The sequence below is a fragment of the Anas acuta genome, chromosome 12 (genome assembly GCF_963932015.1).
Source record: "Anas acuta chromosome 12, bAnaAcu1.1, whole genome shotgun sequence".
Lineage (NCBI taxonomy): Eukaryota > Metazoa > Chordata > Aves > Anseriformes > Anatidae > Anas > Anas acuta.
In genome coordinates this window covers 5,875,829-5,899,586 of record NC_088990.1, presented here as the reverse complement: position 1 = coordinate 5,899,586, position 23,758 = coordinate 5,875,829, and the positions used below count along the sequence as shown (strand labels likewise).

Here is a 23,758-nt window from a genome sequence, read left to right as displayed (position 1 = left end):
GGCTCATGGCCAGTATATTACAACAGGATAGTAAAAGAAAACAATGAAGTCATTAGGTACTGTGGCCTTGCATTTTATTTTTGGTTCATGTATTATTATTACTATTATTATTATTGTTCTATTGTTAATTCTTGTAATTTTCTCATGGCATTCCTTAAAGCCTCATCTGTTAGAATCAAGGGATCATTGGGAGAATTTTATTTATTTATTTTTATATAACGCCCTAGATTTTTTAGTTGTAGAAAGACACTCAAAACCATATTTTGAGTGCAACTTGCAAACTAAAAGGAGGCCCATAAAAAGACATCTAATTTTATATTACTATATAAGGACTGTCATAAAATACAAAAATTACAAAAAAAAAAAAAAAAAAAAAGTGTGTGAAATATAAAAGCTGCCCTAAAGATCCCAGCACTTAATTTAAATGTCCCCAGTGCTAGTAATTAGGATGAGCCTGGCATTCCTTGTTACCCTGTGAAATTACCTGCAACGCCTTTTCAGATTGTTTTCATGCCACTATTTTCATGCTCAGTAGAGCACTAAGAGTCAATGATGGGCAGCTCTTGTGTTAGTCTGTGAGTCATGGAAAATCCTCCTTTGGCCACTCTTGAAAATCCTTAAGGTGTTTAATGACAATTCCTACAGACTTTTGAAATAGAGAATTCTCCTTTCTGCTTGTTCTTCAGTACCTACGAGGCCCATCTCTCCACATGTAAGCACTCTGTTTCAAAAAAAATGTAAATACTTTTTTTTTTTCTTCAGTACCTTCTGTACTATAGTCTTCAACAGAAGCCATGGATGAAGTATGCTTCTAGACCAAAGGCATTCCAGCTTTGAACAGTGAGTGTGCTGCCATTTCCTCCCCATTTGTTTCTATGGTGCTGACTATATGTGCGGCCATCCATAAGGGTGCTGAGATACCCTGGAGAATGAAAAGATGGCTGTGGCTATTTTTCATTATTATATACTTCACTTTGTAATACATGAGATCCACAGCATATGAATATTGGTCTTGTAGATCGTCATATTATCAAACACAAAGAATCTTATGTGCCTCAAAGCTAAATAAAATAAGGTAAGTAAGCCCAAGAAAAATAGTCTGGTAGGGCAGTAGAGTGTTCAGGACTGTGCAGTGCATCCTGTTTGACTGAGAATTACATTACAACTTAGGGAGCTAGAGAACGGTTACTTTTAAAGCTAAAACATTGTCTGTATCTATAACTCATCTCTATCTATATACATAGGTTTCATAGGTTTTCTTCCATAACAAATGTATAGATGTATATTTCCATTGTCTTGCAGATGTCTTTGGGATAACAGAGAACAGCAAACAACTTGTGATCAAGGAAATAGCAGCACTAGCAACAAGATTGACACTTAGCACTGGTGGTGATGGTGAGTGTTAAGGGTCTATCTAGAGCAGATTGGAATATGGTATTTTAAAACCAAGCTTATAACAGATCTGGATTTTGAGAAACATCCATGGACACACAGATAGGATATCTGTCTGTCTGCATGACCGTGCAGGAGGGTTGGATGGTCTTGCTGAGGCCCTAAAGTGAATTTCCAACCCTGGTTGGAATTTTGACCAATAATCCAAGGATGCGAACTATTGAACACCTAATCAGTGCTAAGAAAGTTATGTATATCTATTCCCAGAACAGCAGCTAAACTCCAGAAGTATGTTGTTATTTTCACTAAGCATCACCATTTCAAAGCATCACCAATGATGCTTTGGTACCTCCTGCCTTTGCATAGTGATCCTGTTTTTTGGAAGCGCTAACAGCCAGTCCTAAGGCTGGGATGATTTTGTGTATGCAGACAAGTGCCAGCAAGAGCCTCCAGAATGCTAAAAATTGGTTTTAAAAAACCACACTCAGCACCACATATCATCCCAAAGAGAAGGAATTAAGAAAACATACCTAGCATCTCAAAATGCTACAAATATGTCCAGAGTGAGATGTTTAACCCCTTACAATTTAAGCTACAGGAGACAGGCCTGAAACATTTAATTTTGATTTTGTGAGTCTTTTCCTGATCAGTTTTCACTGATTTTATGGGTTTACTCTCTTTCTGAAGAAGGAATGGGATTTCTCTATTAGCAGCTGAGTCCAGTGACTCCACCCTATCTACAGCCTGTTAGCTATTCATGCTGCAAGAGGTTGGCTTTCTAATTTTGGCAGGGTTTCAAAACTCGTGGCAGAGTATAAAGAGTTTATAAGATCTTCCATATTGCAGACTTCTGGAGGGAAGGGCTCTACCTAACAATTCATTTGGCATCATAAAATTGTAAAATTGCACACAAAAATTTACACATGCACATACACTTTCCTACTGTTTCAAAATACAGTGGTTTTCTCCACTGTTTGCCTTGGAGTGAGTTGAGAGAATTCTGGTTTGGTTAAACTTTCTGCCTCTCAGATAAAAAACAGCAGCAATTTTCTGCTTGAATTTCTCTGTGACTAAATCCATTGATCATCCTTTCTCTCTGTGAGTGAGGAGTGTGTTTTCTCTTTAATAACTCCTATCCTTCTCCCTGAATATTTTTTTCTCTCCTCTTCGCTTGTTTGTGTTGTGTTGGTCAGTCCACTGCACTATTCCTCCGAGAGACAGAGAGAGCGCAAAATTGAAGTTATTTTATGCTTGGTCTCCCTCGGTCCCAATTTTCAAATCTTCATGTCAATTTTCACACATCAGTGTCATATGGTGAATGCTATGGAAATTTCAGTGGGGTCCTTGGGAGACAATTTATACATGACCCCCCATTCCCTCCCCTAACCAGGCTGCAGAGCCTGCCTTTATAAAGAATAAGTGTATTTATAATTAATGTGGATTTTAAAACATAACTACATTCAGAATTTTTCCTGTTGGTTGCCTCTTTTGCAAAAGGAGTGCAAAGGAATACAAGCTCTCTCCCTCTCCTAATAAATTGGCTCAAGTTAAATGAATAAAAATTATAGCATGTTGGAAGAAAAAATCAACTCATTATTCATTTTAGTTTTTTTCTTCCTAAAAGGTATGTTGAAAAAGGTTTATCATGCAACTAATTTGGTAATCACCAGTTAGCAAATGCACTCATTGCCACCTACCTAGGTGAATCAGAAGGTTAGTAGCAAATGAAACATGGTGCAGTTTGGATTGGTAATTATATATTCTTGTAAACTAATGAACATACATCACCTTAAGAGTCCTTGGTGAGTAAAATCCTAGCAACAGACGCAAAAGCTCAGCTGACACCGTCAGAGCATTTCAATCATTGACCTTAAAATGGGCCCCTGACATCAGAAAGGGGTGCACTGAGCCTACTCCATTTTACAGCATTAATTATCCTCTCTGTGGGGGGGAAAGCAATGATAAATTGTCCAGATTATTTCGTAGAGCATCTTAAATCTTAGCCATTCATGAGGAGACCTAAACTGCCCCCTGATCCTCAGTCTTTTGATTTTACTTAAGAAGGTTAGTAGTGTATCACATGAACTTGTTTCTCTGTCTCACCTATGCCAACCATCATGTAGTCTTTCTTTCCCCCCCCCCTCCTAATTTCCAAAGTACCCCATCTTCCCTCAGCCCCAAATCTCCTATGGACACTCAGCACCTTTTGCAGATCCCCTATTCCACCATCTGCCTAAGAAACTTCTTATCACTCAGTTCCTGTATGTCCTTCCCCTCAGCCTTATCTGACTTTTTATGCTTTTGGGAAACTCTTCAGAACCACAGAGGTAGTGGGACAGTGAAGGGAGTTTTTCGTATGAAAACTCTGGAGATCGGTTTTGGGCTTTGCAGTTCAGTGCCTCATCCTCAAGGTATAGAAATCAGAATCACTTCATCCCCCGGTTTGTTTAACTTGCTTCAAAGCCAACTGGAATGTGTTCAGCAGTGCACTACAAACCTCTCCTGAGCCTCCTACTTTGGTGGCTTTGTGAGCAGCCTCTGGAAGGGTTAGCTTAATCATAATTGTTCTCCTCCTTCGATCCAGTCAGAGAGAAATGACCCGGATGAGCGCTCTTGCTTTGCGACACAGAGACCAGTCAATGCTCTCTGAAGGGTGAGCAAGCAAAAACACACCACAGCCCAAACAAATCTGGTTGGCTAAAATGATCCTCAGAAAGGGCTGTAGGAAATATATTTGTATGGTATTTCTGATACTTCACTGCTGGCTGTGATCTTATCACATATCCCAGGCTAAGTCAGGGATAGGCCAGGTGAATTCCTGAAGGACAATTCAATAGGGGAAAGGGAATATCCTATAGATCCTGGGGCTGCCCCTTCCTGTCAGGTGCAGGTGTCTCTGGAGTCACCATAGTGTCAGACAGTCTTAAAGAGGTCATTTGGGACTGAAGCCTGGAGAACCCCCTAATGCAAAGCCAAAAGCTGTGGGAGATGTTCACCATGTGAAGACCTTTTAGTTTAGTGCCTTGCTGGAAGAATCATTCCTGAGGCTGTGACCAAGCTTTTACACTTTACCAGGGACCTGCCTGTAGAACTTCTGCAACAAGTCTTCTGGTGGTGCATGAGGTTCTAGCTCTGGGACAGCTTTGCACCATGCAGTCATAGCAAGATCATCTGGGAGCTGCAAAATGCTCTAAAGCTGAAAGCCCATATTTCTCATAGCCCATGACACCTCCAGTACAGTCCTTGTTTTCCCTCCCAAGAGCAAAGTTATCAACCGATTTCTGTGGCAAATATTAATGTAGGCAATTAGGTGCCTGTTTCAACCGGATTGTGACGATGGTGATGATGATGTTTTTTCCAGCCAGTTCTTGTCATTGCTGAGTTCTGAATAGTATGGGATACAGGGTCCAGTAGTAGGCAATACATGACAATTATTTCTCTGTCTGTTTATGGATGCCTTAAGGATTTTTATATTTTCTAAGGCTCCAAGTTTTAAGATCAAAAGTTCCCACAATTTAGTAGGATTTAATGGAAGAGGATTCAGTAATATGTCTTTGCTGAATTGACTAGAGAAGGGTTTAATTCACAGAGTTGTGGTGGAAGGCAGGCAGTACACCTGGCAGCCCCAAACGCCTACTGGGGACTCTGCTCCATGGGATACTCTGGGGAAGACAGCTGTCAGACATTCTTGAGACTGAAATTTAGTTCCACTAATGATTCTTTCCAAGATCTTAGTCAACTTACTTATTATTCTTGTATCTCAGCTACCCTTTCTAAAGCTACAAGTACCTCATTTCGGGGACTGTCATGAAGATTTACTAATTATACAGATTCTACCACAATTAACTCAATAATTACTGTTAAATTTCTGTGTACCAAGAAACACAAAACTTTGGGCAGAGAAAGCCTGATTTCCAGGGATGTTCTTGCTAGCTCCAGCTGAATCAGAACAGACTGTGTCTAGAGTCAAATCATTTGAGGCGTATTCACTGCTGGTGAAGTCTGTGTTACACTGATGTAGCTGACAGAAGGATAGAGCCCTCAGCTATACTATATATATTTCTATGTAGACAGAGGCAATCCACCAAAGCAAGGCACTATAGCACATAACTCACATGTGCCTGTGCGCGTGTGTGCACCTGGGTATGTGAGAGACAGAGAAAAAGATGAGATATATCGGGAAACATATGAGAGATGAGACGGGAGAGATAATTTCCAGAAAGTAAAGCCACCATCAGAAACTCTGTCTTTCCAGCTGGAGGGGTTTGTGCTGCTGGCGCTTTTCTCTTAACTTGACAGCTCAACTCTTAGGCCAGCTGATAGTCGCTGCCTATAAATTTAATTAGAATGGGGGTAGGGGAGGAACAAGACTGTTTGGCACTCGGCACAGGGCTGAAAATAACCAGCTTTAATACCTTTGACATTGAAGCACCTGCTAAGGGCACAAACCGCTGTACAGCTGACCGACCCTTCTCTGAAGACAGGATGTGTCACTTCACTTGTCCTCGATACGTGCTGCCTGGCCGGGGAATCACATGCAGGACTCTGTGGGTCTGCTTTTCCCATGGCACCACAAGGCAGTACTTCACTCCAGAGCAATCAGAGAGGGGAGTTCAGCATCTCCAACTATGTGAAAAGGGGAGAGACTCAGCCACCGCAGTGGCTAGTGTGCCTTAGATATTTCATTTTTCTCTCTCTGATGTAGAGGGTTATTTTCCATGCTTGCAGCTAAGCACTGTGCTGCAGCCAGCCGTGAACATTTCTGTTGGCCCAGCTGGCCTCTTGCTTTAATGCTATTCTCAGGGCTTTCTCTGGGTAAAGTGGTGAAGTAAACATCGAAACCTTACTCTCATATATGCATTTAATTGTGTACTGATTTTATGCTAGGGAAAAGACTGTTCATTTCAGGTAGAAAACTCCCAGCTGAGACAAAAGGCTAGAAAACCCCTCACTTCTGGTACCTCTTGAGATGCAGCAGTGCTCACCTAGGTGCTGACTCCATGGCAAAGATGGAGCTTTTGATATCATGTTTTATAACCCCTGGGTGGTACAGAATCTATTTAGTTATTCTGGGTGTTTGGCCTCTTTCCTAGGCATGCTGCAGGGAACTACTTGTGATGGCTTTTGGTCGTGGGGTTTGGATGTCTCTTGTACTGCCCAATAGTAGAATGCAGACGACACCTGGATACATTCAAGCTTGATATTGCCAGCAAAAGGCACTATTGCTACCAGAACCAATTTTTCAGAAGTGTGATTTTTTTTTTCTATTGTTGATGAATTTAAACCAAATATAATTCAAAGTAAGTTAATCTAAATCAATTCAAGATCATGTTTAATTCCGCCAAAATCTGGGGGTATTTTTACAGCTTTCAGAGAAGGACTTTGTGGAGCTATCTTACCTTCAGGAAGAAGGTAATATCTTCTATCAATAACTTTAATGCATCTTCCTCACCCCCTTTTCTTTTAGGGTCTCTCTGCCATGCACTGTGCTGCATGGCTATGATATCCCTCTGGTAAAAAGATGCCAGGTAAAAAGGGTCTATGCAGCCTTTGCATCAACCATGCAAAACCTCTAAGGGTAAGACAAAATACTGTTCGAATGTGCCACTGAATTTTGCAATATTCGACCTGTTCAGACTTAGCAAATGCCTTCAAGTCAGAGATCAGGCTACCAGGTACCACAAGTATAATTGTGACTATGCAATAGTCCGTAATGCAACAGCTCTAATGTGAAGTTATTACTGGAGGCACAGTGTTGATACCTGTGTTAAGCCTCTGAGCATTGCCCAGTGTGAACTATGTGTTTCCACAAGACTGAGCAGACCCAGACAGAGCTGATTGCTCTTGCAGTTAATAAAAAGCGCTGCACTTTCTCTCTTGACAATCCCGACACCTGAGTGCTTCCTACGTATGACAGTTAGCACATTCTGGTTGCTCAGTGGCCTGTGAGAAATGAGCCTCTTCTCAATTTAGTTCCTATCATCAGACAAGCGGTACACACAATAAAAAACACACCTTGACAGTCAGCCCCCAAAGTAGCCCCGGGGACCGAGGGTCCAGACTTTCCTTTCTCTCATATATGATCCCCATTAAATTGATGCAATTTATTGGACTGGATCCTGCTCCCTACTACCTCCAGGTAAATCAGGGTAACTCCACTGAGGTCACTCTGGTTCAGTGTCAGAGCACAGAGTAACCTAGAGGAGGGGAACCTCTCCTGACCCCACCAAGTTTCTTCTCTAGATGGAGCTTGTCAGGCTCTCCCTGGTCAGGGCAGGGTAAAAGTATTGCCTCTGTCATTACCTGAGCATTTGGCTGAGGAATTGCCCTTCCTGCAGCAAAGAGCATCAGAGTGGGTATGAGCTCTCCTTCTTCCCCAGGACAATGAGAAAGGTGCACGGCAGAGGCGGGCTGGGGCAGGAGGAAGTGAGTGGATATTGCATGGGCTTCACTCCAGCCCAGCCCAGCCCATCAGGTTGTGTCAAATGAAGCTAATATAAATGTCAGTGCACTGCTTTCAGTGGTGAAATCTCTGTTTGTTGTAATACGGTTCATTTTCAGTCTTCCAGCTCTATGGATGCTATCAGCTGACAAGTCTGGCTAGTATCCTCTGCCAAAAATACACGCGCTTTCAACATTTCTCAGGAGTGTTTTTTTGTTTCCCCCCCCCCGCACCCCCCTCCTGTGACATACTCATGTCAAATTTCTTCTTCCTAGTGCTGTGAGACACAAGACTGTCCACACCTCCCAGATAATGAGTTTAACATTTCAAGGACAGAAGCTCTCAATCTGAGTGAGACATGGGTAGGATTGCAGGCCTGATTTGGGGCAGGTGCCAAAGGTGGCAGTGCTCTTCTAAGCTTCTTTGGCATGCTCTGTTTTAAAGTAATCAAAACCAGCAGAAACAGATGATGTATAGCTCAAAGTACCACCATTATTATCGCTATAGTTAAACAGTATGTTGTTATTAACAGTAGCTTGAATTCTTTCCTCACCATCCTTTGCTTTTAGGATAAGTTCAATGCCCTTTTTGCAGGTCAGGATGGAGCTGGGATCTCATCTTCTGCTGGAATCCTCCACAAGGTTATCCCATCCTGGCCCTCTATTAGTACAGTTATCCAGTCCACTTCAGCTTCACTTTCTCATCCACTGAGCCATTTGTCTTCTCTTTCCTGGCAACATCCTCTCTCTTGCCCTCCTCCAACCCTGGTCCCAGTGTCTCATGACTTCTTCCAACCACATTTTTGACTTCTTCCTCAACTTTCCCCTTTTTGTCTTTGTTTGTAGCAGTGTACAGTCTCTTGCTGATTTATCTGATGAGAAAATTGAATCAGGTTGTTTTTCTCTTTTTCCTCCTTCTGCCATTACAGTCACAAACATTTTTCTTCCTTTTTTTTTTTTTTTTTCACCCTTATAACCCAGAAGTCTAATTTTATTTCTTCATCTTTAGTTTCCCTTCTCATTTCCTTCCTCATACTCCCAAAACCTTTCACTATTCTCTCTTCACCAGGTCTCACAACACAATGCTTTATTCCTTCAATTTGTAAGCACTTCTCCTTGTCTGTGTTGCTTCTCTGGAGACCTTGTTCCCTTACCTATCTAGGCTTGCTCAATATGCTTTTTCCACCTCTTCTGTCCTGTGTACCCAACATTGCGTCCCACTGAAATAGCTGTCAAAAAAATCTTTCCGTATTTCTTATTGGGCAAAACCTGGCAGCAGAATGCTACCCTCAGCCTCTCGAACCATCAGCCACTTTTGATGTCATTGCTTAATTTTTGAATTTTGTTCTTCTGGGCATCTGTGACTTAGTTCTGTATTGATGCTGCTCTTGTTGACTGAAGGTCCCTCATCATCATCCCCACCCTCCAATTCTGTGTTGGCTTTACAGATACCAATCCTTAGTCTCTTTTCTGCTCCCGTACTCTTCTCTAGGCAACCTTGTCTGCATATACAAACTCAATCATCATTGCTATGACAATGACTCACAAGTCTACTCCAAATTTGTTTTGTTTTGTCCAAAAGTAAAATTTTAAGCAGTACCTTTGACATTTACTCAGGCATGGTGAGCTATCATCTTAAGCTGACCATGAATTTCTAATTTTCACTCCACAAAATCCTGCTTGCCTCATCTTATTTCTGTCATGACCTGCAGCCCACACTTACTGTTACTAAAACTTCTAATGCGAACAATTTCTTCAACTTGTTCTAATTCCTCTAATTTATTGCATGCGAATATCTATGTCCTTCTGAGCTTTATTTATAACAAACAGAAAAGATGCGGACTTTTCTGACTCTACACAACTAAAACTCTTACAGAGGATTGGAATTGCTTGCTTATTATCTGTGGAAACATCCCCTTTTCTGGACAAATTGGATCACATGCCTGTGTTTTAAAATTGTTCTGTAAATGTAATTTCCCTAACTTACTGGTGTGACCAAGTCAAAGCTGTCTTGGCTTCATTCCCCTGGCAGCCCTTTTCTCATGACAGTTCTTCTGTTTCATTAAACACAAGCTACTCTTCACTTCAGAGGCACTCTTCTGACTCTCACAAACCCTACAACTACAGCTTGGTCTGCTGAAACACTGCTGGCCCCCTCAGGAACATGTCGTAGGGGCAGCTGAGGAGCCAGAGCCCCTTCACCCTCTCAGGATGTCTGACTAGAACATACACATTGTCTCCTTTTGAGGGCAAGAAGTGTGTTTGCAAAGCTCCTCTTCCATGGCTGCAACTGTAATTTGCTTGTTTTAGCTTTGCTTGTGCATTCCCTGGGATGAGACAAGATTTCCTATTTCATCAAGACCAAGCACAGCAGCTTCATAACTTCTCTAAAGGGTGCTGTGGGGTACCTCATGCGATACAGGTGATACATAACATGCATTAGAAAAATGGTTTAACTGGGCATAGTGGAACAGAATGGGACAGTAACCAGCAACAACTGCTTCAGACTGGGTGTCTGAAACACCCAGACTTTTCTCTGGCCAACTGGTGGGCCAGCTCACTTGGCCTCAGTTGCTCTGCTCTGACTTTGTCACACTGCCCACAGAAACACAGGATAACCATGATCAGAGTCAGTCAGTTCCTCCAGCCAGTGAGCATCAGTGGTGCTTTTATTTTGACAGGCCAGCATAATTCCAGCAACTAGCACCAGGGAAAAACAAGCACACACACAGCCCTCTCCTGCCTGTGGCAGCCAGAGCACCTTTTAGACATCCTGCCTCACCTGCTGACACAATCCATCAGTGCCCACCAAAATCAAATGCAGCTAATTGGAAGGCGATGACAGCCCAGGGACTGCTGGATTTGCATGCTAATTCCTTTATTTAAGAGTCACACAGCCAAGCTACAGGTAAAATGAGACTGAGCACTTCATTCCAGATGATTTCCTGTCTTCTCTTTCCCAGCACACATGCACATATACACACACACTTTCTCTTGGGCTTTGCTGTCCTGAAGCCAAAAATCAGCTGGAGATTGCATTACATGTGCTTTCCAAAAAGCCAGCCAAGAACTGCAAGGGGCAACATGTTTTTGTCCTCTCGGTGGGACAGGACTGCAGCCTGCAGCTGTAGATGAGCCTTTAAATGGCACAGCAGCACAGCTTGCGGCTGGGGAGTGGAGCTTTTTCTGCAGGTTGGGTTACAGCTTCCTCCTGCTTTTTATGCCAGAGCCTAGGATGGATTCCTGGCTCTTGTTTCATGCAAAATTGTTGAAGTTTTTCTTCGAGTATCCAACGTCCTCTCCTGTTCTATCACTGGTGTCTGCCCCTGCTCCAAGTCTACCAATTATTTCCTTTAAGTGTCAGCAGCACACCAGACACACAGAGATATAACCTTTCTTCAAGTTGATGCTGTTAAACTATTACTTGAAACTGAAGTCGCAGTTGACAAGTGCTACTTCAGTCACTAATAACTACTTCAGAAGTGCTAGTGGTGTCTTGGCTCTTAATGTTGTGGCTCAGGGCTCAGAGAACGTCTTTACAGGTCATTTAGAGCCATCCATCTGATCCGAAACAAGATCAGTCAATCTCCCCACTGGCTTTGCACCTTGCTTGCCTCAAGGTCCTCTGTTCATGCCCCCAGAGCTGTAGCAGTGGTGCATCTGGGTGGCTGGAGTGGCCATCCATCTTCTGGAAGGTGAATATGGCCCATTTGTGGGTTGAGGCTCTCATCTCCTTGCCCTCATCACAATTTCTACTATTTTATTTTATTTTATTTTATTTTATTTTATTTTATTTTATTTTATTTTATTTTATTTTATTTTATTTTATTTTATTTTATTTTATTTTATATTTTTATTCTGTTATGTTATTTTATATTCTATTTTAAATGTTTTTATCTTTTTAAAGCAGGCTGAATACTTTCTTGAGAAAATCAGGATGCCTGTGTGGAAGGAGCAGGACAAGCGTTCATGCACAATTCCCATCCTTGCGGCAGCAGGTAGGAAATAGTCTTTCTTTTGTTTTGCACTCCCCTATTTTCAGGCTCAGCTCCTTCAGTCTAATCAAAACATTTGAGGTATCTCAGAGCCAGAGGCTTCTCTGTTTGGCAGGGGTCACAAACATTTCCCTTATATTTTGGCAGGTTTTTGGCACAGTCTTAGGATAAATTGGGAAGAGAGTAATATAAGACAAGGCCAGATCATCTAGGTCACTGAGCCTTATGCCCTGTTACTGCAAACAATCCTGTAAGAGATGTTAAATCCAAAACAACTTCCACTTTTCCTTTGCCTCCTGCACATAACAAGCCACGATGTGGTATAACAAACTAGGGCTGGCTTTTCAACAGAAAAAAAGACATGTCAGGTTTTAAGTCTCCTTGACATGATAATGTCTTCATCTAAATCCTGAAGCCATATTTTGGATAGCCCAGCCTTGGTCTAATGTCTTTTAGAAAATGATGCTCATTTAATTCCTGAAATGTGAAATCTAGGTCTCAGGTCAAGAGCAGTGATGTTCTTCAGCTGAAAAATTCAGATCCATCAGAAGCTGTCTGTATGAGTCTGTAACTTTTCAAACTTTGGATTGCACCTCGGCTTTTACATCTATAGGTAGTCTTTTGAAGAGTGGGATCTAAATAAAAATACCCTTGAAGAATGGGGCATTTTTTATACTTCCACCCCTGCAATTTATTTGAAGAAAAAAGACTTCTTCAGGGCCACAACCTGTCTGCACAGAACAAATAGCCAGACCTCAGCTTAAACTTTATCCCTCCTTTACGCAATATCCAGCCCAAAATTGCTTCTCAGGCAGCAGTTTGATGGGATGTGATGGGAGATTCTCCTAAGATACCAAGGGTGTAGGGACTTGCCACCATGAGAGACCTGGAAGCACCCCTGTCAGAGCAAGGCTGCTTTGTGGAGTGCTGTATGCGCTCCCAGAAACTCAGGTCGGGAAAAAAGCTGTCAGAGACTTGAGTCTATTGAAAAGCGTGTGGATTACATCTAAACAATCATAACTGCTATTACTGTCAGTGGCGATATTCTCTTCTTGACACGTATGTGTTACTACTAACCTTCCAAGCTATTTCTAGATATTAACTTTACAAAACCCACAGAGACTGTTAAGGATTGTGGAGTTGTGCCCATTCCACAGGCAGACAAAATATACTAGAGACTAAAATTAGGCTGATTTGGGATAAAACATAGATAAATAAATAAAACAAATTATTCTCTTAGTAATCATACGGACAACTTAAATTTAGTCCCAAGCAACCAAGAATCACCCTTTTATGGCTCCTGGATGACAGACCTCTGGTCAAGCCACATACACCCTAGTAGTAATTGGCTTACTTAAATCTCTTGCCAGACAAATTTGTAACCCTTGTAAGTTGTGTTGGTTATTGGCAGAATGTATCTACATCACAGGGAAATTTTTATCCTCAGTGGGGAATACAGCTGGGCCAAAGGAAAACTTGTGTTCCACCTGTATCTAGCACAGATCGTGTATGCATATGAGAAGGCAACAGAAAGCCCATTCATAAGGCAGTTGGGTCTTTATATCCTCTCCATGTGTATGAACTTATGGTTGTATGAACAGCCATACCGAGTTATTGAAGTGTTTGATGACCCCAACTGCTCAAGGCCTTCTTATTCCATCTCATTTCCCATTGAAGTTTTGTACAACCTTTTTACTGGCTTTCAGCCTGCAATAAATACAAATGACTTGCCAATAAAAGCTGGTGTCTCCCTCTGTCAGGAGGACTGTAGCATCATTGTTATTTAAGAGGTGGCAGTTTTGACACAATGCTTATTTAAAATTCGTAAAAGAAAAAAAAATGATGTAATAAATCTGCGTGTTCTTCCTAAGCAGCTATTGAAAGTCTGAATGCTCTTCCCCTTTCCAAAAGCATCAGCCGTTTAATGTTTCCTAAGTTGTTTTTACATGAATTAGGGCGTTTGAGTGAAGCACTGTCAGTTACAAAACCGCGCTGTTGTCTCCAGCTAATTTTGTTTTAGCAGCTCTTTTAAACTGCTAAATCTAGTTTTTAGTGTATGATGATTTTGTTTTGTGATGGTGTAAAACAGCTGCTACTTTTCTGATGAGTTGCCTGTTTTCCATTTTATGTCTCTGCAAGATGTTGAGTTTCATCATGGCCCAGTCTGACAAGCAGCTGAGAAGAACCTGCAAAAAAACAAAATCACAACAAAGATCCTCCAATCCAGGGGTTCAAACATCCACATGCCCAAACTTAGAATGATCAGTTCCTCCTCATTTTTACCCTGAGATTGTCTTGGACCTATACTAGGACCATTAAAATGAGGACAAGAAAGTAGTACTAGAAGGGAAGCAGATTACTTGCTGTGTTAGGAAGATACACGAGAGGACATCCAAGTCCCCCACGCTGTTTCTGGGGCACTGGTGCAGACTTGGACAACTGTGCTGGTTGTGCTGTTGATGTGCATGTTGTTAAAGAAGATACCACAAATCCCTTGCAGCAATTGATAGGAGAGATGGCCAAACTGGCACCTACCAGGCTTTTCTGCACTGGGGTGACAGAAGACAGCTGTCCAAGAGGGTGAACTGAACTTGAGCATTTGGTGTTTGCTTCACCTGGATTCTCCCCAATACCAGAACGAGAAAGTAGAGCCAGATAATTTTTTACCAGATAATTTTTACCTGTTTACATATCATTAACTTTTAGCAAAGGCCAGCTACAGAAGCCCAATGAGGCTGGCATACAGCAATGGAAGGCAGCCCAGACATTCACCTCTCCTCCCTCTGGCCAGTGCTGCATCTCCTGGGACATGAGTTTTGTAACATTTCTTTCATACTCTCACCTCTCTGTCTAGGTATGCCAGAAGGATGGAATTATGGCTGGGAGTGGCTTTCCAAACTAAGTACCACTCCACCTCAGGCTCTTTTGAAATTCTTGGGTACCAGGCTCTTCTCGTTAGCAGGACCCAGGATGTAGCCCCTTGTGGCAGTCAGGAGATGGGAGCAAGGACCAGACTGACTGTGAATTAGCTGCACCCCAGTAACACTTCAGCCTCCCTTAGGGCAAATTCCTCTTACTTTGTGCAAGGTATCTTGCACTTTATGTTTGCCAGAAGTACTCATGAGGATGCACATTGCATTCTGTATGTCACCCTTTAGCTACTCAGTTTCCTACACAGGCAAACAACCCTTCTTTACTCAGTGGCAGAAGGCTGAACAATTGTCTTTGATCTGTCTTATCCCCTGTGTTCTCTCGGCTGGCATTTTTTCCATGTGTACAACATCAAGAAAATGATGAAAAGTATAAAAGAACTGCTCAAGGAACTCCTCAAAGAGATGAAGACTAAGATCTTTCCAATAGTAACCCACACCCCATAAAAGCATCTTAGATTTGGATAGACAAATTGGAAGCAGCTCGCCTCCCTGATTCTTCCTTCCCTTTGTGCTTACCTCTCCCCAGAACAACACGCAGGCTTTTCCATAAGCTGTGCAGCCCATTGAACAGCAGTGGTCCAAACTATTATGGAGATCTTAAACTGCTGAATTGTTACAAGCTAAAATTGATTGCCTACTGAGCCTGTGAACTGAAGTGCTAGAAAGTGCATAGAGAGAGATAGGGAAAAGGTGCTAAGGATTTTGCTTCTTTATGCTTCTTTTTTCCACTTTTCTTTTGCAAGAAACACCATCATAAGCTTTCCAAGCAATCTTGCCTTAATGATTTCTACATCTCTCTCTCTGAATAACCATTGGACAGTTTCTCCTGGTATTTCCAACATAAAAGGTATTCTCAGTTTGTCTTCTAATTTGCTTGTTGCTGTGTCATTGCTGAAGAACTGCACAAGTGTTTCAAAGTCAAATCCAGAGGGAAAATTGATGACGTGGATAGTATGACATTTAATCCACCCTCAAGCTAAAAAGCCTTTTTAGTTTTCTAACGCTAAAATTCCTTTCTTAGCCTGTTTCACTCTATTCTACATTGGTTTTATTAGCACCCTCATCACCAGAGCATCTGAACACCTTCAAGTAGTACATTAAGCAACGTGACTAACATCTGTCACGTATAGTTTTCTCGTTCTCTCTCAGCATCTTTAAAATGAATTCTGTTCTTGTGCTAGATCGATAGCACTGGAGACAGCCGGTCTCTGTACAGCCCTGGCAGAGGCACAGCATGCAAGAGACCCCTGGATGCCCCCTCCGCCCTCTCCCCCCCCCCAGTACCTGTTGCCCCTCTGCCATCACTCTCATTTTGGGTACAAATTTGGAGCAAGTTTCATCACAGCAGGACAGAAAAGTATAAGCTGTTCTGGGAGGTCAGATGAGGTTATCCATGGTAAATTTCTGCCACTTGGAGCCTTCGACAGAGACAGTGGTTTCAGGTACTTGAACTCAGGTCAATACAGGTCCCATGCTGAGTAGGGCTGGCAGCCCTATCCAATGGAGCCAGCACCAGGAGCAGGATCCAGGCATCCTGAGGCACTGTAATTTCAAGCAATATGTTTTCTTAATGGGCCAAGTACACTTTGCCTAATTTTGCTTTGAGTGCATGGGACTGTTATTGCTCAGTGGCCTCACACAGGTGTTTAAGCAGTTCTGTGGTTTGATTTCTCAATAGCAGCATAAGGTTTTATTGGCTGTTACCTAAAGAGTAACTTCAGAGTAAATGAGCATTTACAAACAGTTGTGATGGATGCACATGGAGCTATGGCAGAAATCTCATGAGCAAGTGACCTCTTTATTATGGTCTGAGTATTTTGGGTAAAAGTGTAAAGTAACTGAAAAAGGAACTTTTTTTTTTTTTTTTTTGTATAGTAAGAAGAATTAGGAGAATTTATGCTTCCCCAGAAAACCGTTGGCTTCTCAGTTCTGATAATATGAACATACGGAGGAAAATTCAATAAGTAAATCGAATTCTGACGTTTGTGAGGATACTGCAGTAAGGGGTATGTTCTGGTTTATGAATGTGTGTTACATGGCTGACTAGGGGACTCTGGTCTCTGTGTGATAACCTAAATTATATAGATTTTGATGCATAAGAGAAATCTGATCCAGTGCACAACTTCTCCTTGTTCTAGTTCCACAGTAGGTAAAAAACCAGTCACCAGCTTGTGCCTTCCTATCCATAAAAACAAACCCAGGTACCTGGCTGGTTGGAAACCCAGCACCCTCCAGCAGAAATCAATCATTGCATGTTATGAAGCCTTTCTCTGGACAAAACCCCAGGCTGTGCTACAGAGTTAGCAGTAATGGAAACATCAGATATCCGATCAAGAAAGGCAAATACATCTATTTCAGAATACATAATCTTACCACATATGTGAAGCAGTTTAACCATTAGCAAGTTGTCAAGCATTATTGAATGGAATTAACCTCTTTATTTCTGTGCAGGATCAATTCTCTTCCCCCTCCCTTTCCCTTTCCCAGTACAACGAGCTTTTATACGGTACACATTGCAACGCCTGGGGCAGATGACACTTGCCAAAGGGCTTGATGATCAATTCTGATACAAATCTGACATGAAAAGGCTTGGGAGAATCTGGATCAGATGATCAATGGGAGACAGAAATCCACATTTAATGCTGTGATGCTCCTAAATGCCTGTGCCTGTCTCAAACACACTAGGATCCAAAAGAAAGCATGATCCACAAAGACAATGTATGGACCAGTACACAGAAAGCAGGGGGAGGATGGCATTTCACATGGCCTTTCTGAACTGAATATCAAGGAAGTGTAAGGTGTAGAATTGACAGCCCTTCAGAATTAAGTATTAAATTAATCATAAAAATATAGGCCAGAGAAATGCTAGTGGTTTCTTGTCTACCAACTCTGTGCTACAGAGTCTATGGGCAGAAATGACTTCCCAGGATTTTTATTCAGTAAAAATGTGTTAGATTCACATCTCTGATTCAAAGATGAAAGAGAGACCTATTACCAGTCCCAGACCTTGGAGCTATGCCTTCATTTACCACCAGTTGTCTTTGCTTCTCTCTCTTTTTCTTTCCAAGCCTGGCTGTGTTTGAGTATTCATGAACGTTCTTTATTATTTCTCCCCTCACAGTTGCTTTTTTCTTCCCACACCTGCCAACATTAGCTCCTTCCTTTGAATCACGCTGCCATACAGTCTAATGCATGTGATCTCCATGCCAAGATGTTATTTAATTTCCCAACAAAGTTCTTTTGGTGTGGAATGAGCCGAGCAGTAAGAGCACAGGAGGGGAGGCATAGACGGGGGTGGGAAGGGGAATGAGATGGAAGAAGGACTCAAACTTATGTTGCCTCTGGCTTTGACAATCAGAGTTGTTTCAGCAAGTGGCTGGGGAGCAGCGTGGGTGGGGTGGAAGTGGCAGCAGGGGGTTCATAGACGGCAGGTTGCTGAATCAGGAACCCTGACACTTGTGAAGTACTCTGTCAGGAACATTAAGTATCCAAAAGTGATAAAGCTTCAATTTGCTAGTCCATTAGACTAATTACTGCAATAATTAAGTAACTACTTGATTAGAACTAATGGGTACCTAATTATCCAGGAGAAAAGTATCAGGTGGCAATTATCAGGTGGCAATTAATAGACTGGAGTTAATGTCTTAGCACTGTCTTTGTATGAATTCATAAGCAAGGTAAAGAAAACAAACAATAACTTATTAATATTTATTGGTGCCACAGTGTTTTTCAGCTTGTTTCATTTACACAGAACCAATTAGTGAAAAGACAGTTAGTGTTGCAAAGACGTAAAGTGACTGAAGCAGGAGTTTGATTTTAAAGGAACAGGATCACATTAGCACTTATAAGCAAAGACAAATGGGTATCAGCCAGGGACTTGGTTCTGGTGCTACTAATTCATCAACAGAAGAAATCAGAGTAATTGAACTCAGTATTAATAATGAAACACACAGGAAGGCAGCTCCTGTCTTAATGGGGTTCACTTTAGTTTTGGTCCCTCCCTGAGTCTTCATCAGCATTTTCTACAGTGCTTGGGAACTGGAGAGAGTACCTTTGTGAATGAAGGGGAGAGTCCTGTGAGCACGGGTTGGAGACACTGCAATAAAATCTTCCAGATCAATGCTGCAAACTCTTTAAGGCAGACAGCTTTCCTGGGCAGCTAATGCCTGGTTGCAAAGCTGCTACAAATGCAGTTTCCATAATGAAGGTGGTAGAACTGAATTCTATACTATGTTTGCCTGTGTAAAGAAACCATAATGAAAACTATAATGAAACCATCTCCATTCCTGGTAATTTCTCCTTAGCTTAGCACCCATCCAGAACACCACTTGTAATTAGAACAAGCAAAGTCCAAAAATAAATCTAAGTCTCAGCTTTGAGTGTTTTGCTGTTGTCGCTGCTGTTTTCCTTTGACGGCCATGCAAAGGGCTAGTTTCTTAATTGACATAAATTGATGCTATTTCTTGGGTGTCAACACAATGGTAGTGATCTACACAGAACCAAAATATGGTCCTAGCATCTATGTTTCTCACTCTCTTCACCAAATTCAACTGGCTTCAAAATTATTATTATTATTATTATTAAATATTAATAAATAACAAATAATTATTTCCTATGTATCTTTATGTCCCTAATCATCATTGCTCCTCTTATATGTGCTTCAAATGTAAAACCATTCTGCATGCAAGTTATCTCCTAGTCTGTCTATAAGAGAGCTCATATTAGTAATAATTACTCTCAAGAGTAAGAGTTTTTACAATGTGACATGCAATGAGCTGGCGACAGCTTTTAGAACACAGAATGAAGCCTGGCTTCCCTTATACACTTTTAAATCCTTTAGAATTCAACTTTTAACAAATGAAAGATCAAATTCTTAGATGGATTTATATCAGTGTAGTGAGATGTAGCTTTGCTAAGTATATCGCTTTATAAAAGTTAAGGATCTAACCTCTGCACTAACTATTCTCCCCCCTCCATCCTTTTCTCTGTGATATAAATAAATGAAAGGTGTCCAAATCATATTTTAGACTGTGCACAAAGTCACATGCTAAACCATAATGTCTCTATATTCGAACATGTAGAATGATAAATGGAGATAAATCTAAAATTTATAGAACATGAACATTTGCATAAACTGCAATATCCAAACATATAGGCTGTTAAGTAACAATTGTCACAAAAGACATAAAATATTCAACTTTGTTTCATGAAAAGAACTCAAATTCCTAACATGATTAAGATAATATATCATTTGTTCCTATCTTATTAAAGACGTAATTGTTGTTAGACGCAGAAGTGGCATTAACTCTAATCTGGCTTTATATATGTACAAATAGAAGGGGAGGTGAATGTGAAAATTGATGCTTTTGGTGATCCATAGGCATTTTATTAATGTTTGAATAATAACTGCCTGGAGGGCCTGTTATAAATTAAAGGGATGAATTGAGATATAAATTTTTATGAGGACTAGTTATACATTTCCATTATGTGTTTAAAAATGAAGGAATTACTGTGAACACAGCAGAACTCACATTTATTTGAGGTGATTTGGATGGGAGGGAAGGTACAGTGAAGGAAGCTGCATGCTGGCTGTAAGAAAGATGTATCTGTTCCTTTGAAAAGATATATCATATGTCATGCATGAACTCAGTTTTACAGGAGACTTTTCTCTGCAGCTGATTTCGCATGATTATTTATTTGACAACAGCAAGTGATGATATAGCAGTGAGTTTTAGGCCACTTAGAGAGGAATTCTTATTCTTAAATCATAGAGGAGTTCCCACACCCCAACCATTGTCAAATCAGAGTTAATCTATGAGAGGAGCCCAGTAATCCCTTTGGCATTTATTTCTCATTATTCCTCCTGTCCTGATATACACACCTTCACTTTCAGTGCATCTATGGGACCAGTAGCGTATCTCAGAGCTTCCTCCTGCCCTTTGTTGTGGCTGTGTGTGGGAGCTCAGCTCTCATGACTGAGCAAGCACCATACCTCCTTTGTTATCTTGCAGATGCCCTGCAAGATCCTCAGATAGTCCCATCAAAGTGCTTTTGCTGTGACATTGGGGGATGACCATAACCCAGTCTTCACTGAGGCAAGCATTTTGGCCTGAGAATGTCTGTTCATAATGGAGAGGGTGTATTACCCCAATATTAGGGTAATATTAATTACCCTCTTTAATATTCTGGGGACCTGTTTTCTACCTGCTGGTTTATTGCAATTGACCCTCAAGAGCAAAGCCTATTAGATCAAATTCTTCAGATTATTTTGGATTTAACCCTTGTTTAAAGTCTTGGTTTCTCTTGATTTCAGTAGGTTCCAGCAAACTCATACCCTGGAAGTCTCAGGCTGTTTCCTCTGTGCCTCAGTTCTTTGTCTGTAAAATGGTGAGACTCACAGGAGTGGTTTGAGGAGAAAAGAGCTCATTGCTATAATGTCTAGAGAGATGACATTGTAGTATCATCTGCAGGCATGCCAGACAAGCATAGTAATGGTGCTAGTGTATTTTTGATGGTGCTTTATTGTAAGTAAGACACACAGTATAGGAGCTTACTGTTCTGCTACCTTTCATTTGAGTAAATTAATGAATTTGAAATTTTATAGCCTTTTTTTTTTTTTCTTTTCCAAAACCCAATTCTAGTCAGCCTAGCAAGGACTAGGCAAGTAGTTTCTGTTTGGTCTAGGTCTGTTTCATTGTGAAATAAGTTTAGCTGATGCTATTTTCTAGCAGAGAACCAAAGCTTTAGTGAAATTAGTAAAACATTGAGACCTAGTTCAACCTAGTTTCCAATTTTTGAAGCATTGCCCTTGGCTCTACCATTCGGGGAGATCACTGAGAGTTTGCAGAAGAGTGGATGGGAGTGTCCTTTGATAAACAAACAGAATTTTTTTCCCCCAGGTGGAAATGATTTGGCTTTAAAAAAATAAAAAAAAGTCCTCATAGTTCTCATTAAGGATTCTAGTTTTAGCAGCCCTTTGAGTCTGGACCAGCACCACAGATAGCTCGCTCTATGACAATAGACCTCACTTTGTGATAGTAAGAGGAATGATCCACATATTTCCTTCACTGATGCAGTTGGATCAGCTTTCCAGGACCTTATTTCTTCTTCTTTCAGCTGAGGGACCCAATTTGTGACCCTCCTAATCTTACTCAGGTCAGGTTCCCGGTGTCCATTTCCTTTAAGAATAACACTATGTTTGTGGCTATCATCTATATGATACTCACATAATGAAGGTTCTCTCTCATAATGTCATACAACTGACCTGACTGCCTGGGAGCTGATCTTGAAAATATCTTCTGACTAGCACCAAAGCAGCAAAAACTGTTCTCCAGTCAATAAAAACATTTTCTAAATGTATTTCAGTGCTGGACAAGTGACTAATTAAGCAAAAGAATCGCACTGTCTGTTTTCCAAAACTATATTTTTGTCTGTGTGTGTGTTATTCAAAGGACAGATTCACAAGAATTTCTTCAGGGAAGGTGCAGGGGAATGTTATAGAGAGTAAGCTCTATGACAGAATTAGCAAATGTATTAAGTACAGTGCCAATCTGGTATAGCAGAAATGACTAAATACCCATCAGGGCCTGTCACTCGTCAAGAAGTGAAATCTTAGACCCATTTAAGTCAATGACAAATGTTCACAGAATCTGGCTGCAAGTTAATAAATGTTTGGAGCCTGTATAACTCAAACTCTGATATTTGTCAAATTAATTATTTGATTGATCTTATTGTCTGAAAAAAAAATAAAAAATAAAAAAACCTTTGTGGAGTTAGAAAGCTTTGTGTTTTACTATCTATAATCTTGATGAAGAAAACGTCATACAAATATAGGGATATATCATTGCATGTTTATGTTGGGTAACAGACGGTTATTATATATAACATAAAACCATACAGCTAAATATGGAATTTTAAAATGTTCAAAATGGACCACAGCTAAGGTTATATCTTCTGCCTCCTTTTGGTCATTTCTTGGTTTGGGAATGCTTTAATATCCAATCTGAACTTTCTTTTACCATATTCTTTTAATTAGGCTACATATACGTAAAATGAAAGAAAATAACTCCACACATACACCAATTCCTTCAGCTTACCCTTGCCTGTAACACAAAACAGAGGATTTCAAGACTATATACATCAGGTGTTTTCAGCAAAGTAGCAGCAGCAGCAGCAAATCATAGACATTTGTCATTCCTTGGAGCTGTCTGACAGTTCTGACAATTCATTAGGCTGGGCTGAAAAGAGGTTTAGAAAGCAAAGGAAGGATCACAGGTAGTGGAGTTGCTTTTGCATGATCCAGTAATAGCTGATTTGTATCATTTTTGGTGATGGATACACTGTTCAGATTAAACTCAGCTGAATTTTTCCCCTTTATTCGTCTCTTTTTCTCCTTCACTAGGAGCTTCTGGGCACTTTAGTCTAGATTTAGACCTCGATTTATCCCAAGAAGTAGATGCCAAGGAAATTCTTCCTGGTAAATACCGATATTTGTGGCTTTTCAGAGCTATGGAGAAGTGAAGTGAGTTTTGCTGTTCTGTTCCTATCTAGCAAGGCTTTTATTTTTTGTCATGTTTGAGTTATATTCTTTTGTATGGCTATATCATGACATGTGCCATTCTTCAAAGTCAGAGTCATTCCCACCTGAATGTATGCAAACCAAACCTGCATCTTTATTCAGTGATAAGTGCTTCCATTATTCTGCTCTTTCCACTTACTGATTTGTTTCTGAGACCCATATACAAGCAATTCTTTTTTTTATTATTTTTTTTTACTTTTTTATTTTTTTACTTAAAGGCAAATCTTTTGCAATAATGCTGAATCTGCAGAATAGACCACCTGGAAAATATTTGATCTTCTACTAGAAAACATTTCCCTTTTGCAGGCTGGTGGACTGTCTCAAATCATGCCACAATGTAAAATGCTTGGGTCAAATTCTGTGCAGATGAGGCAATGCTGTCTGGCCAGATTATCCCTGGGGTCAGGAGATGATGGTCT

General features: G+C 40.8%; 1 long non-coding RNA gene across 1 annotated transcript in view; it reads left to right on the top strand.

Annotated features, from left to right (window-relative positions):
- LOC137863000 (uncharacterized) overlaps positions 1–18,039 on the top strand; it is an 89,622-nt gene extending 71,583 nt beyond the window's left edge. The window contains exons 19-22 of the long non-coding RNA XR_011100617.1: positions 763–840; positions 1,303–1,395; positions 11,741–11,831; positions 14,535–18,039. This is a non-coding gene — a long non-coding RNA (uncharacterized lncRNA). The remainder of the gene's footprint in view (positions 1–762; positions 841–1,302; positions 1,396–11,740; positions 11,832–14,534) is intronic.
- Positions 18,040–23,758: the final 5,719 nt, after the last annotated feature.